This window comes from Nipponia nippon, unplaced genomic scaffold, assembly GCF_047370975.1.
Source record: "Nipponia nippon isolate SJK-2023a ecotype South Korea unplaced genomic scaffold, ASM4737097v1 scaffold_2, whole genome shotgun sequence".
NCBI lineage: Eukaryota > Metazoa > Chordata > Aves > Pelecaniformes > Threskiornithidae > Nipponia > Nipponia nippon.
The window spans coordinates 20,349,973-20,365,560 of NW_028262336.1; the positions used below are offsets into that span (position 1 = coordinate 20,349,973).

Sequence of the window (15,588 nt, forward strand, 5' to 3'; positions counted from 1 at the left end):
CATGAACTCCAGTAAGTGGCCACCATTTTCCACGGGCAAGTTGGAAAGCGACACGTCATAACATATACTGACCTTGGGAACTATTCCGAGGGGAAACAATTCCAAAGCACCTTTAGCTGGTAAGTATGTAAAACAAGGAGATTCTTAGAGATCTAGAAAACATTGAAATGTATTATATCAGCAATCTAAACGTGTTAGCTGTTTACCCACTGCATGCATTATCGTGATTACGTATCATTGACATTTACTTGTACACTACAAATAAACAGCTAAACACATTATATACAGCCTTGCGTATGTTCTGCAATGCACTATATATGTATCAGGAATAAATGCATACAAATAAGGAACGTATATGTATACAGATATTGTTATTATTACACTTCAAAGAACTTTGGTTAGTGTAATGTTTTATTTATTTGCTTGTCCTCCATCAAGCTATTAGCTAGAGTGATAATTGATCAAGCAATTGCATTTTAATTGTGGTAATAGAGCAGCTTTGTGATTTATTCCTCTTTGTTTTGTTTCACTACAAAGTAATCATCTTTGCTCAGATGTTTAACCACCCACCCAATTTATCTATTAAAACAGTTTCACAGCCATATTTCATTAATCTCTGCAGGCTCTGCAACGGGCATGGCAATTTCTCTCCTTCACAGGGTAATTTCTTAATTGTGATGGTGTTGTTTATGGCCTCCTTAATTTGCACTTACACTAATCTACTATTTTTGTTAAATTTGCAGATGACGCCAATGATTTTACAATATTTTGTAAAATACAATAGGCCTGAGCCTGTTCTCTTTTAAACTGATGTTAATCAGGAATCTCCTTAAGGTTATGATGGCAAGTGTAAGACCCATGGAAGTAACAAGCTATAAGAGGTGAGAGGTATCCTGAACTCTCAGATAAGCAGAATTTGTCCTAAGTAGCCCTAAGGAGAAACAAAACAGTGAAACAAAATTTGGTCTAAACTGCAAACAACTACAATGTCTTTCTTTACAACTTGTATTTACTAGTGCAATAGTCACCTGTTTTCAAAGTTACGTAACTGAAACTTAAATTTCTTCTATTTAAGAAGAAAGAAAATGTCTATGTGTAAGTACAGTGATAACTGAAGAGTGTATTCATAGAATTTTATTAGTTGTACTAGTACACCTCTTCTGACAACAGAAATGCTACTGTTTTGGGACATACTTGTTACTAAGGGATTAAGTACCCAAATCAAAGCAGCGACAGAATTCAAAGAACAAAGAGTTAGAATCTTCTTCCAACAAGATGCGAGGTCTTAAAGACACAAGCTGTGAGGTAGGTCTGAAAGCCAGCACGGAAGACCTGATTTTGAACTCATACCGTAGTATTTCTCTCGTCAGATCCTACTGATGCACAAAAATGCTGATTCCCTCCTGCCCTCTCTGGTGCTCTCCTTCAAGGTGTGCAGAGTGCTTCATTCAAGGAATGATTCATCTGCTACTGTTGGTTCTCAGAGTGCGAGAGTTGTTTAAACGCTGTATTTTCCTCCATGTTTTGTTTTAAACTTATTTTGTCTCTTTCTGCCTATATACCTGGTGAAATAATGGGTAGTGGCAAGTAACCTTGTGCTGTAGGTATGACTTTTCAATAATATTTGTAAAAATGTATTTGTAATAACGTCCGTATTTACGGTGGTAGCTCCCAACTGGAGTGGACGGACCTTGCCATATTAACCATACCCTACGCACAGGACCTTTTGAACAACATGCCCTTGTCACCGATTTCCATTCTTCTATGTAGGGCAAGCGGGCACGTTTAGACCTTTAACTGCGTCGTGCATTGCAATATATTGCAGGCTTTATTTCTAGATAATCTTCATACACTATTTAAAAGACTTCATTAAATACTTACAATTTTAAGCCTATTAATGTTTATTATCTAGATGTATGCTTAGTATATAAAGTATATTATCTACAAGACAGTTATAGAAGTTTAGCTACGTGTGATACTCTTGCGTATCTATGTAGGTGCTTACGTTGTTTTCAGTGCTCAGTTATGTTGACCTATGTCGTCATTATCTCACATTTACTCTCCATTTAGCAGTCAATACATAAATTCTGCATCTGTTTTTTGTTCTTTTCACTGCCTGAATTTTCAAATGGGATATTTTATTTCAGTCCAATGATTTTTTTACATCCAATAAGGACCATAATTTAAATATTGCAAACCGACTGTCTTTGTATTCTGTAATGGAGAAAACTTACCCTGATAATTCTTTTTTTACTTTTCTCTTTTAATTAGGAATAAGTCGCTTAATGTTTAAGAATGTTTGTTTGCCCTCTTTGCACAGAGGAGCAGATGTGCCCTTGGAAAGCCATAATTTGAGAAAGAAAAAAACATAGGTAAGTGAAATTCAATGAATAACTGATTACTGAAGTAACTACATCATTATTAGGGAACATGATGGATAATTTTGACGGTGCAGGGGAAAAAAAAAAAACAAACCCACACCAAAACGCTGTAGGCAAATAAAGCCCCGTTTTTAAAATTCAGACCCGTTTCTCACACCAGACTGCACAATAGCCCTGGGAGAGCAGCTAGGAAAGGGGACATGGCATGACGTCCGTTTATAAGGTGGCTTTCTCCCGCTTCGGCATCGCCACACGTATCGCAGCCCCCGAGGGGACGGATCCATTCAGCGGGCCCGGGCCCGGGCCGCTGCCCCGGCCCCCGCCGCCGCCGCCCCCGCTGCCCCGGCCCCCGCCGCCGCCCCCCGCTGCCCCGGCCCCGGCCCCTGCCCCCGCCACCGCCGCAGCCGCTCGCCGCGGCGCGGCTTTGTAGTTTCCCGGCGCCGGAGCAGTAGGACCCAGGGGCCCTCCGCAGCCACCAATCGACGCCGCTACTTGGATCTATTTGTATGCAATGCCTCCCGCTCTGCGCATTAATAGTAATACAGATAACGGGTCTGAAAGAATTCTCTGCTGAAGAAGGATTTGGTTTTCCAGGGTCCTGATACTGGGAAGAAATCCGGTTTCATCCCCCTTTTATTCCAAAGTCTCCCGAACCGCTCCTCTGAAGCGCGCTCCCTCTCTCTCTACTTACAAAGCTATAGGTATATTCTCGCTCCATGCAAGGAAAGTTGCGAAGGACTGTCTGGATGATGGCACCGCCAGTTTTCTGAGAGCCTTCTGACCTGGGAGGGTAAGTCAGTCCCCCAGCGCCCACCAAAGCGGCCAGCGGTGCCCGGGTCTCGCCGGCAGCCGCAGGGAGCGGGGGGCCGCTCCCCGCTCCGCCGCGCTCGGGCAGCGGCTGCGGGCGAGGCAACAGTTCCCCGGCGGCGCCGGGAGAGGGGGGTGCGAAAGCCGCGGGGGCGCGGGGGGAGCGGGCCACCAAGTTTCTTCGCAGGTACCGGAGGCGTGCTTATTGTCTGTGAAGTTGCCGGGGTTTCCGCGGGACGGGCTCCCCCGCGCCGCTGCCACCCCTTGGCTGGGGCGTTAGCGACAAAGAAGTTTTACCGCGGCGTAGCCGGCGTCCCTCGCCGTGCCCGCCGGCCCCCGGCGGGATCCCGGGGTGCCTCTCGGGCCGGCCGGCGGCCGCGGGGGGAGGCATCCGCGCCGCAACTTCTGGCGGGGCGGTCGCCGGCCGCAGCCGGGCGGCGGGGGCGAGAAGCGGCGGCTTTGTTTTCGCCGCGCTTGCAAGAACCTTTTCCCTTCTGGTGGGGCGTCCGCCGGCGGGCAGCGGCGCTGCCGGGGCCGGGGAGCGGCGCTGCCGGGGAAGCGCCCTCCTCGCCCCCCGCCGGCGCCCGGTCCCCGCGGGGCGGACGGGCGGAGAGCGAAATTCAGCGGGAGCGGGGGAATGTGCGTAGATATGTACATGTGTATATAGGTGTACAGACATCCTTAGAAATGGAAAGCGGCAGGACGGGAGGGGGGCTGCGATAGCGCAGCCGCCAGCACTTGCCTGGGGGCGGGGGCGGCCCTTCTCCGCAGGGGCGCTGCGTTCCGCGGGTGTGCGGCCGCCTCCCCGCACAATGGAGGGGCCCCGGCGCCGCGGGGGAGGAGGAGGAGGAGGAGGAGGAGGAGGAGGAGGAGGAGGAGGAGGAGGGAGGTCTCCGGCTCCGCTGCAGCAGCTGCTCCTGCTGCTGCAGTGCCGCAGACCCGCACCGCCCCCGCCCCGCGGGGCAGCGCCCCCGCGGAGGATGCGCGGCCGGCGCGGGCCGGCTGTCGGGGGGTACCGCGCCCCGCGCAGCCCTGCGCCCCCGCGGCGGGCAGGGCCCTGCGCCGCTGCGGAGGGGAGCGGGCCCCCCCGGGCCGGGGCGGCGGGCGGTGCCGAGGGCGGGGCGGCTGCGTGGCGGGGCCGGCGGCTCCTCTCGGCCGCCTGGCGGGCTCCCCGCGCGTTTTGGACACGCGGGAGGGTTAACAACGAGCGGCTCGTCCTGGGCAGGGTGGGCAGCAGAAGTGTTGCCGCACCTGAGCGTGAAGCTACGGAGACAAAAAAAAAAAGCAAAGCAATACGGAGGGAGAAAGGCAAAACACTGACGTATGAAAGTTAGGATGCAATTAAGTTTAACACGATCAGTATCCGTGGTTTTTATCAAGTGTTCCAGGTTAATTTTTTTCTCCATGTTCACTGGGATGTGTTAAGGTTAATTAATGACCGATGACTCAAAAATCGGTTTAAATCGGCTTAAAATGTTTTTCATTTTAATTTCATCTGCTCATATTTCACATTTTAGTTATAAAAAGGAAATCTTTAAAGTTGCTGATTATTCTGAGTACACTGAAGAACTTTAGAGGCATTTTTGGGGGGAAAAACATGTTTTGTGATATACCTGTGTTTCACAGATGTGTGGATAGAAGGGACAGTTCTCTAATCCTAGACCATTGTGCCATAGATACATGTTGAGGTTCAACTGATAGGCAAGATCTGGCATTTGAGAAGGCTTCTTATTAAACCGAAGTTCATACTCTTCATTAATGGAAAAAGAAATCTTTGTTGGATGCAGTCTGTAGACAAAACAGGTTAAGAGTGTCCTGTTTTATTATGGAGTAGTAAGGCTAATCTCCAAACATAATGTCTGACTTTGTTTTTGTTTTCTCCCCTATGTGCTTCTTTTCTTCATTCATTTTATATTTGTGTGCATGCATGTTTTCTACTTACATCTTACACTGCTGTAAATTCCAGGGGCATTACACTGGCATAAACAGGCCATAAAAGTGTGGAAAGAGATCTAGCTTTTGGTGATTAGGGACAAGGAAGGAATGCAGAAAGCTAATGAAATTATTCTGGTGCTTCTCAGAGTAGTTCATTGCTTTTCAGTCTTTCAGCAAACACCACCAAACTTCTGCAAATTGTATAGCAATTGTAATACAATAACAGATTCCTGCAAGCATTTTTGGTACCTTGACTGACACTTACCCAGAAGCTGCACTGATTTCCCTAAGAATCCTCATAAAACCAAAAGATGCCATTGTGGCAATGTGCAACAGCTTGGTTGTTGTTGATGGACTTCTTAGTCAGTGAGAGGAAATTGCAAGCCTTACCTTTTGCTTTCCTTGCTAATATTGAATGCTCAGTATTGAATATTGACCAGCTGAATATTGGAGAAATGAGGACAACTCAACCAGTTTTGCAATGAGGTATCTGCAAGTGTCTTCACCAAGACATGAACAAAAGGTTTATTAGACATCGTCTCCCAATAGGTTTTTAAAGAGAACTAAATTCTTAACAAGAGGGAAGGATATTTGAGTTCTGTTGCTTTCCTTTGTTGATGGTATTTCATCTATGCCTGTGTTTTATCTTAATATTTTTTTTCCTTACTTCGCGGACTTTTCATATTGTCTTTTACTGTAACTGGACTGGGGCCACAATAAGCAACATAATCCACATGGACATTATACATACAAAGTATTTCCTTCAAGTAACTTTTCAAGGCCCATGTGTACATCCGAACTTCAGCCTAAGCATTAGCGGCAAGTGTGTTAGCCACAGGAGACTCAGTTTTTTTTGAGGAAACCGTAGGAATTTTCAATGTATACAGATGAGCAAATGCTGTATGCTTTCCTCATGTGTAAAGTATTAAATAGAACTGAGAGCGGACAACTCTTTCTTCTTCCGTCCGGGTTCCCCTGACTTGTTTGTTGTGGCATATGGCTAGGTATAAATTTAGCAAACTTGTATAGTTCAACAGGTAAGTGTGTAAAAAAGGAGGGGAAGAAAAAAAAGAAGGTGGGAGGAAGGAAGAGATTTATATTTTCTTGACCTTTTCCGTGAGAGGAATTCCATGGGCTGTGATCCTTCTGGGGACTAATCAGCTGTCAAGCAAAGGAGTCCTTAGGCCAAAACATGAAAATGATTGGGCAAACTGTGATTTAGTTTGCCCAAATTTTGCACTTGCCCTTTTAAGTGTGTTCTGTGTCCTCAGGAACATCTAGCAATCTCATGTTGCTTTGCTTGGAGCCAGACCTGGACTTCCAGGCAGCAGGTGACAGAAGTTACATGTGTAATGCGTTAATCCATCAGGGGCTACAAACCTGTGTTTGTGAAAGAGAGAGATAAAGAATTAAATAAAGTGGGCTTAAACTTTACTTGTTCCACCTGTGTATCTTCTCCAGATAGCCTCTTCTGTGGCTTAAAATGGAAATTATATTTTTTTTTAACATACATAGTATATGTCCTTGTACTAGTATGTTTCTGTATGTCCTTGTTACTTTCCTAGCTACACCTTTGTTAACATACACAATTAGGAACTTTAAATATTTTGACCTCTTCTGTTGAGGAAAATACTAGAATAATTACAGATCAAGACTAAACTTTCTTGGTAACATTATTTGTGAACACTTTATTTTTACATGTATTAGTCAAGCCTTATAGAATTACAGGTTCAGCACTTGGTTCTAGGTTCAGGAGGAGCTTGTGGTCTAACCGTTTTTCCATCTCTTTCTGTATTCCATAATACTATAACTCAACCAATTTGAGTGGATTTGTACACATATTTGCCTATATTATAGGGAAAATGGCCTCTTCGAGAAAAGCTTAGACAATTTCAAATTTCTGGGCTCATGAAAGTGATACATCACACAACAGAAATACAAAGAGAAACATTTTGTGTCCTCTGCAATTAGAATATGATAGCCTTTAAAAAAAAAAAAAACTGTAGAAAGGACAGAAAATTAATAACCCTATAACCCTTGAAGGAATTGTAAGGCAAGTATACATACCTTGAACATGTAAGTTAAACATGCAGCAGCACTATAAGGTTTCAGAAGCCTCAAGTAATCCTTACCCAGCACACAGGGGGACATAATGAAATATTTCCTCCAATCTACAAGAGACTGAACAGATATCCTGTGTTTCACCTGTAATATTCTATTTGTCTAAACTGCTCAGTCCATAAATCTTTCATTCCCTATCCATCTTCTAATCATCAGCCCCATCAGTTTTCTCTCACCACCATCAATTTATGGTCTGCCAAACACATCAATCCTTTGCCTCAATTAGCTCTCTCTGTCCTCCAGAATTCTTCACTCATTAATCTGTCCTCGTCCATCTTGAGGTCCAAGTGTGTACTGTCCTCCTGCCTTCCTTGGTCATCTCTCTGTAACTTCCATAAGGGCATTCTTGTTTGTTGGTTTCCAGTCCTGTATCATCTGTCTTTCCTTAGCCATTTCCAGGTCTGCGCTCCAGGTCTGCCAAGAAATGAAAATTTCTCATGTTGTCATGTGGTAAATTTATTTCCCCAGGTATCCTTTAGCTTTCTCCTCTGTCAGTAGTGAACACATTGGGTGTATTTGTCCTGTTTCTCTACTCAACTCATTTCTTGCTCCTCAGAGTCCATGTAAGTTGATCCTTACACCAACAAAATCAGCATGGCAGGAGAGAAAATGAGTTGGCAGGAAACAGCAGTGTGATTTGGTAGCCTACCAGTTGTCCCCAACCTAGGGGAGATATTGCTAATTCTGATCTGACTTCTCTATGATACCACTGGCTTTCAGAAAAGTACAGTGTGGTTATAATGTTCAAAATTGGTCTGAGGAGTAGGATCCAGAGCCCAGAAAGTCTTATCTTCAGCCAAGTGCCCGAGTTCCTGGGCCATAGACTTTTCTTACACGCTGTTGTGGCCCCAAGTGTCGTCCTTGCAGCCTGGCAAAATAGGGATGGAAGATGTCACTTGCCCATCTTCCTTGAAGATTCCTTGAACCATAACATAGAATAGTTTAAATTAGGGCTGAGGAGGTATCTCTACTGGGAATGAGACCATGAATTTCTGGCAAGTGTGTAGCTGGAATTGAGTTCCCGTACTTCCACATGAAACAATTCCTGCACAATATGTAATTCTTTTGTTTTCTCCTCAGTCTTTTGAAGTAAAGTAGCTGCCATGGTTTGTATTGGGGTTCATGCTGCCTGGATCTTCACCTTGCTGAGAGCACAGGGTTTCCTTCCAACCAAGGAGTGGCACTGAGTTCAAAAGCCCTTTCATCTTGTCTCTGTATTGCTGTGGGGTTAATCTAAGTTCCCTAGTTGACGAAGTTCTGCATCATCCCCATCTCTCCAGAGAAATTTTCAGGCTGAAGAGAGAAACACCTTAGGTAGCAATTACAATGAGGCTTTTTCTATATCACTTTCTTCAATTTAGGGGAAATGAGCCTGCATAAATTCTCTTGCATGCTCTGGATTTCCCTCTCAGAGCCCCTGCTTGGGAGAAGAAACAGTTGCATGGGGGGCATGAAGAGTGAACTTAACTGTGTATCTTTGTTACTCCCCATAACAGTAAGTCTGTTCCACCCCTAAAAATAGCATAAGGAAGAATTCGACTCATCTGGTAAAGTAGGATTCAGTTCCCAACGATGGCGACTTTTCACACTAATGAGTTTGCTATAGTGGTGAATATATATTAAAAAAGAACCATATTTGAATATGTGATCTAATATATCACACTTTGATGCTTCTAGTATTTTATGTGCCTGTTTGACCTCACACAATTAAATACTTGTTTTATTTTATTTTTCTGTTGTTCCAGCTCTTTCTAAAATGTAACTGTAGGAAAGTAATGGAAGAAACTTTGTTAATGCAAGACACTGGCTGTGAGCATACATGTGCTAAGTTGCTGTAATCACACTTTTTAGTGTCCTGCAGTACATTCTAGAAAAACAAGACTTAAGAAACTTCATTACAGTCTTCATTAAGACTTCAACACTCAAAAAAATTTAGTGTTAGAGAGCACCAAAAAACCAAACATGAAAGGTAAAGTGATCCTCCAAAACAATATACATGTAAGAACAGATCACCTAACTACAGGAGGAGACCCACTGCATATGGTGCTGCCCATGGCAAATATGGAAATCTAAACAAACGGCAGTAGGGTTTGTACCTTGGCCTTGTTCCAAGAGCACAAAGACTTTAGAGCAAGATTTTACTAAGAACAGCTGGACAAAAGAGCCATAAACTCATTTTGATTCCTTATAAAACTTCCCAAATTTACTAACCTTTTTCTAACTGCAAGTCCTGCCACACCCAACTTAATATCTGCAAGTCAAATGCTTTTCATTCACTCTCATTTATCACCAGTGGTAGTTGTGACTCGGATAAATTATTCTGCAAGTTTATGCTTCAAATCCACCCCAGTTGTGTCAAGAATTTTATTAGTGATAAATGCGTTTAAGGATATGACTTGGCTCTTTGAAGCCATGTTTGAGTTTTCATAGCTGATAACTGAAAAAAAAAAACCCTTTTGGTGTTAAAAATTAAACAGGAAAATTAAACAAATTGTCTGCAGGCAGACAGCATTGTAGACAATTCTAACATAAATGTTTGAATAAAATAAAGCCAACTTCAGTCCCCAGATAAACCCCTAAGGCAGCTGAGCATTTTTGGCTTATAGCACTTCTGAATGTCTTTAAAATTAAGAAAAAAGCTGTTATTCAAAACATTGTATGCATAAGGTCTAAAGAACGTTAAAATGTATCGCCATTTCTTATATCATAGTATCGTAATCAAGTTTGCCTACGGCATCAAAATGAAGCACTGAAAAAACTGTTTCCAGTAATTTCTTTTAGATTGGGTGTGCTGTATATGGATGAAAGCAAGGCACACTTTTGAACTATCTACACTCTGTTATGAAAAGATAGGAAGGCTTCCTCTGAGTGAAATAGGAGAGGAATGAGAGAATGGAAAGTATGGCAGGAGGAATTACAGGGTCCAAATATGCTTCATCTTGCAGGGAGATTTGACACTGCCAGTTAATTTTATCTTTGTTTGCTGAAATATATTTCGGAGTAACCCACAACTTATTGCCTCTGTGCATTAGTAAATCTCATTGCAGAAAACAGTCGTAAGGAGAGGATCAATGTATGAAAAATCTGTATTTAAATAATGATAACAACTAGATGGCAAGCAAAACCAAGAAGCATTCCTCTTCTCTTCTAAGGGGAAAAAAAGTAAATCTTCCAAAATTTTACAGTCATGGTTTGTCATGGTGGAATGAAGAGTATTACACCATTTGAGTTGCCTTTGACACATTACCCAAACCAGGATTATAATTTCCTAGCTCCTGAACGATGTGTAGAATAAGTGGTATTTCTCTACCTTGAAGCATTATCTCAGTTGAAAAAGTTAAAAAAAAAAAAATGCTTTAATCAAATGACTAGAGCTCTGTCCATAACATTTTAACTTGAGAAATACAAAACTTTCAATCTTGAAATGTTTATGTAAGGTATAAGGTACGAGGTTTACCTCTGGGATGTGTTTTGAGATAGTGGTTTTTTTTTCATCTTAAAAGTTCTGGTAACAAATACTAAAATGTACTAAGCATAAATGGCTAAGAGAAGGATGGGCATTTTCATGCCTTGCCATGCTTAAACATCATCAACATTCAGCCTTACTTGATTGGAGGGGGGTGTTGTGTTTCTATATCAGTATCTTATGTAATTAAAATATTTTTGCTTGTGTTTGCATGTAAATTGCCAATGTGTGATTTCATTTTTTTTTTAATTTCTCACATTATGTCCATAATATGAGCAACCATCCAGATTGTGAACTTTTTCTAATAAGTAATAATTCTCCCAAAGTCTTTGGTAGGAGAAGTTTTAATTAGGTGGTCTGAATGATTTTCTCTTGGGGCCATAACTCCTCTCTTAATATCGTTCCTTAACATCATGTGTGTGAGAGCCAATGTTCAACTACGCAACTGTCCATTCACATTGACAGCATAGTTCGCAACTGTATTTCTGTAGAAATTTTATTTTAAATATTGTTAATTTAAATACTGCAACCTGGTTTTCAGGAATGGTTATTCTATATCTGCTAGACTAGATTTCTACTGTCATTACAGTAAATCTCTTGTTTATTACCTGAGGTCACAGATATATATTTGTATGGGAGAAGTGCCTAATTTGCCTGTAGGCTCAAAGCAGCTCCCTGATTTTTCCCTGATGGAAAGTCTTAGCAGCCCTTCTTTGGTTATTTTAGGACAAGTCATAATGGGTATTTGTTTCACTCAATAAATAGCTTTAAGTGCAAATACAATAGTTCTTTTGTACCTATCCCCATTGATTTCATGGCAATGAAATGATTTCACTTTATGCAACTTGCAGCAATAAGCAGCACTTTAAAAGATGAAACCAAGTGAAACGGATCATGATCTATGTCAAGGTATGCAGAATACTGTAAAGCAAAATACACCAGCTTTAGTGCGATACTTTTTGGAAGGCTACATAGTTCATAATCTGCTGTTGCTAAAATACCCTATATGCCCAGCATCACCCGACTGACTAATGAGACTGCAAGTCCTATGCTAATCAGCAGGGATCAAGAGAGGTAGTGGCCTTAACCTTGCATTGATGCAGAGAGAGCCCAGCCATAGGTGGATGATGTTACTCAGAGTGGTTTTTCTGACAACAGGAACCAAGTGTGAATCCTACAGCTTTTCTGCTCATCTGCTTATTGTCACAGATCAAGACATTCGGACAGGGAATTGGTATACTCTAGGAATAGCAGAATAATCCACATTTCTTCTCACTGACCTCTATACGACTCTACAGTACATTTATAATCTCAGACTATATACGTTTTCTTATCCTGATGTCAGAAATAACCTATAATAAAGGTAACTACTAAACATTTCTTGCAGTTTGGTACAAAACAGTACCGCCCTGTTCTGCTAAAAGGATCATGGATGACTGTAAAACTCGTTCTGGTCTTATTCTGACTATAATATAACACATTGCTTGAGAGAATGGTTCAAACCCTCATGCATCTCTGGGAAGGCAAGAAAATTTCAGCTGACCTCAGTTACTCAGATTTTCATTGATTCTTAGCTGAGCTACAGTAATGAGAAGCATGAAAGCCTAAATATTTAGAAAACACTAGGCAATATAAAAACATGCAGTAGGTTTCCTGCTGGGGCTGCCATAAGCATATTGACCCTACTCTCTGCATCTCATCAAGTTCAAGGCTTCTGTTTTAATATCCAGGGAGGTTAATGTCTTTGGCCCAGGATAACCAGAGATTTTTCAAGCTCTCCATATAATGTCTCCATCTTTCTGGCCTGATGGAATGTGCTACAGTAAAAATTAAAGTGCAACCTCTGTAAGAGACAGGACTTTCTATGGGTGTATGCTAAAGCGCTATGAAACCGATTGCCTAAGGAGTTAGGAGCCAACATTTAACTGCACCTTCCTCTGCAAATGCAGCTCTCCTCTTTGTTGGAGTCTTGTCTAGATTGATAACACAACACAGAAGGGGGTTGTTTGTTTTAAGACTGTCTCTCAGTCATCAGGGAGAAGATTCAAATGTGATAGCTGCTAGTCAAACCCACCCAGAAGGCAGTAACATGCTACTATGATTACCATAGTATAGAAGTCACTTGCGTGGATGCCGTCACAGAATCCCCTAAAGGGGAGATCGTACACCAGTCTGCCCACCGTTTCAGAGGGTGAGGAGGAGAGGAACGCGTGCCAGGTTCCAGCTCTTCCATAAACGTCCTCCTTTTCTGGTACAGCTGTTCTCTGGCAAATGAGATGGATAGGTTGGACTAAAGCCATGTCTCCTTCTAGCCTTGCTTGTCTGCATAAGATACAGCTGTTCTAATGATGAGCCTGTTTCCTTTGTGCTGCACTAACTAGTTACGGGACTTGTCCCAACCAAAGTCGCTACAAATAGTTTCAGTAGTGAATGACCTTAATCTTTTCGTTACAGTCAGTTGCCATATAGTTATATTCAGGTGCACATATGGAAACTCTGACATGGGGGCTTTGTAGTTCTTGAGTTGTAGTTCTTGTTTTCGTAGGGAAAAATTGAACCTTTGCAATCTCTAGGTCTGTTCTATCTCAAATATATTTCGGGGGAAGATACTGGAATTAGAAATATTAATATCTTCGTACTTTACAAGGTATTAATCATCTATAAGTTCTTAAATATACCTGTTTTCAGATTAAGATAGTATCTTGCTACCAAACCTTAGCAACAAGAAGCAATAAGACAGAACACATGAAAAACAACATCTACGTGAAGCCCTTTACAAGAGAGGAAATAAGCTACAAATTGCTGCTCTGTTCCAGGTAGTTTTATCCCAATGTCAAAGGAAAGCATGATCTAGCAATCTAAATATAATATGAAATACATGATTTGTAACTAAAAACATATTGCGTTTTCAGGAAAAACAGAAACAAAACCAGAAAATCAAATGTACCTCAGGTGAGATTCTTCCTTTGTTGATTTTTTTTTGTTGTTGTCATTGTTAGAAAACTTTTCTGCATAAATGGACCTTCATGTTCCAGTTTTGCCCTTTTAGCTCTTTGCGACAACAGAGCCTTCATGTAGAAATAAGGCTGTTATTGTAGGTGGCACTGGAACACTAGTTGGAAATTCAGTTCCTGAGCCTGCTCCTCCCTCTAGTGGAACAGATACTCTTCTCGTGAGTGATTCTGGAGAAAAGTAATGGAAATGTGTAAGCTTGGCAATGTATGTTTCTTCTTCTCCATAATGTCTTAAAATGGCTCAGAAAACTGAATGGATAAGGACTGCTTCTACAGGCAGCTAAAACAACTTAAATGCAGCTCCGTCTGGACCACCTGCTGGCTAGAGCCATTGCTGGAGTGCAGGACTGAGGTGCCTGTTTTGCCCTGCCTTGCTTTTGAGAGTCCTTGGTGCTAGGGAATATTCTGGGTGTGTGACAGCTAATTATGTGTCTGTAGCAGAGATGTGGCACACTTCTCCAAAACTCTGCTTCAAAGAGTAGAAGTTTTTTAATTGGTTTGTACTAATCATGTAAGGTAAAATGACTGTAGTTTAGAAGTGAAATGCCCATACCAATCCTCTTCAGTGTGCTCTGTTCCAGATTCTAAAGAAGGAAAAAAAAAAGACAAGGAAATAAAAACTTTGTGCTATTGAAGTTAAGCTAAAAACTTTGTGCTATTGAAGTGAAGATAGTGAAGGATTCTTAAGGAGCAAATGCTGTGTAATTTAAAAAAACAAAACCAAAAAACCCAAAAATAGCCCAGGAAATGCAATATCAAACATTACATAATCCATCTTCCTATTAATGTCATTTTTGTTGAAACATAGCACTTCTTTTTGAATAGCAATAGGCTAGTGATAAAGAATAGAGGAGGTCTGCTATGAGAATGGAGATTATACATCTGTCTTGGTTTCATGTATAGGATGTAATATACATTTAAAGAAAAAAAACAAAGCTGGGTGTGTGGTTGCGTTATTACCCACCAGCAATTTTCAATGGTTTCCATGAAAAATGTTTGAATAATACATAAGCAATTTGAAAAGGTAAATCTGAAGGCCTATTGCTTGCCTGGCTCAGTAACGGCTGGCAAACGCTCGTGTGTGACACTGAAGTCTGCTCTCACCACCTTCATTACTAGTATCAGTCCATAGGTTTCCTTAGACAATCAGGAGACTAAAGGTTACCACAGCATTAAAGGCTCAAAAATGTCTATGTATGTTAATGCAGTTCAATGATACACTGTATTTTTACTAATACCATATGGTTTTGAAATGTGTTAGTGCCTTTTTCAGTGAGTTACGTACCAAGTTACAATTTTATGTTACCTTAAATTTCAGTAACGCAATAAATAAACACGATCATCATGGTTTCAACCTGTAACTAAAGAACCTACTTTTGTTTTCTCTAGGTCAATAGGAATATAATCACTAGAACTAGATCATCAAGGAACACCAAGGATCTAGATTTAGATCATCAGAAATAGTGCAAATGGGAACAAAAAGGTTGAATTTTCCTGAATTTTGCCCATGTCTTTAAAGTCTATTGTGAGCTTCTGAATTACAAAATGTTAAGGCATGAATGCACTAAGAAAGTAAGGATAATAAATAGGAAAGATATTGCACAGTACTTTGTAAATGTTTTCTTAAGTATATTTTTCTTTAAGTGGCATATGATTTATGGAGTATGCCTGTGTGAATTATACCTCCCACCAGTAGCTTCTCCACATAGAGAAAAAACAGCTTATTGCAGCTGTCAGCTAATGAAATGACTCCTGCAGTTCAAGTAGTTGCAGCTTTGGGCTGAAAACTGTGGTTCTGACATTTTTGGCAACATATACCAATGTCCTGTGGCAGAGGGTTTTTGTTTTGTCATGATGTACAGCT

The 15,588-nt window shown here is 41.6% G+C and overlaps 1 protein-coding gene across 1 annotated transcript in view; it reads left to right on the plus strand.

Moving 5' to 3' along the window:
- Window positions 1–2,984: 2,984 nt before the first annotated feature.
- The window catches only part of ROBO1 (roundabout guidance receptor 1), a 735,949-nt gene continuing 723,345 nt past the window's right edge, over window positions 2,985–15,588 (plus strand). Inside the window, exon 1 of the mRNA XM_087757517.1 lies at window positions 2,985–3,171. The gene's annotated coding sequence lies outside the window, so the exon portion shown is untranslated. The remainder of the gene's footprint in view (window positions 3,172–15,588) is intronic.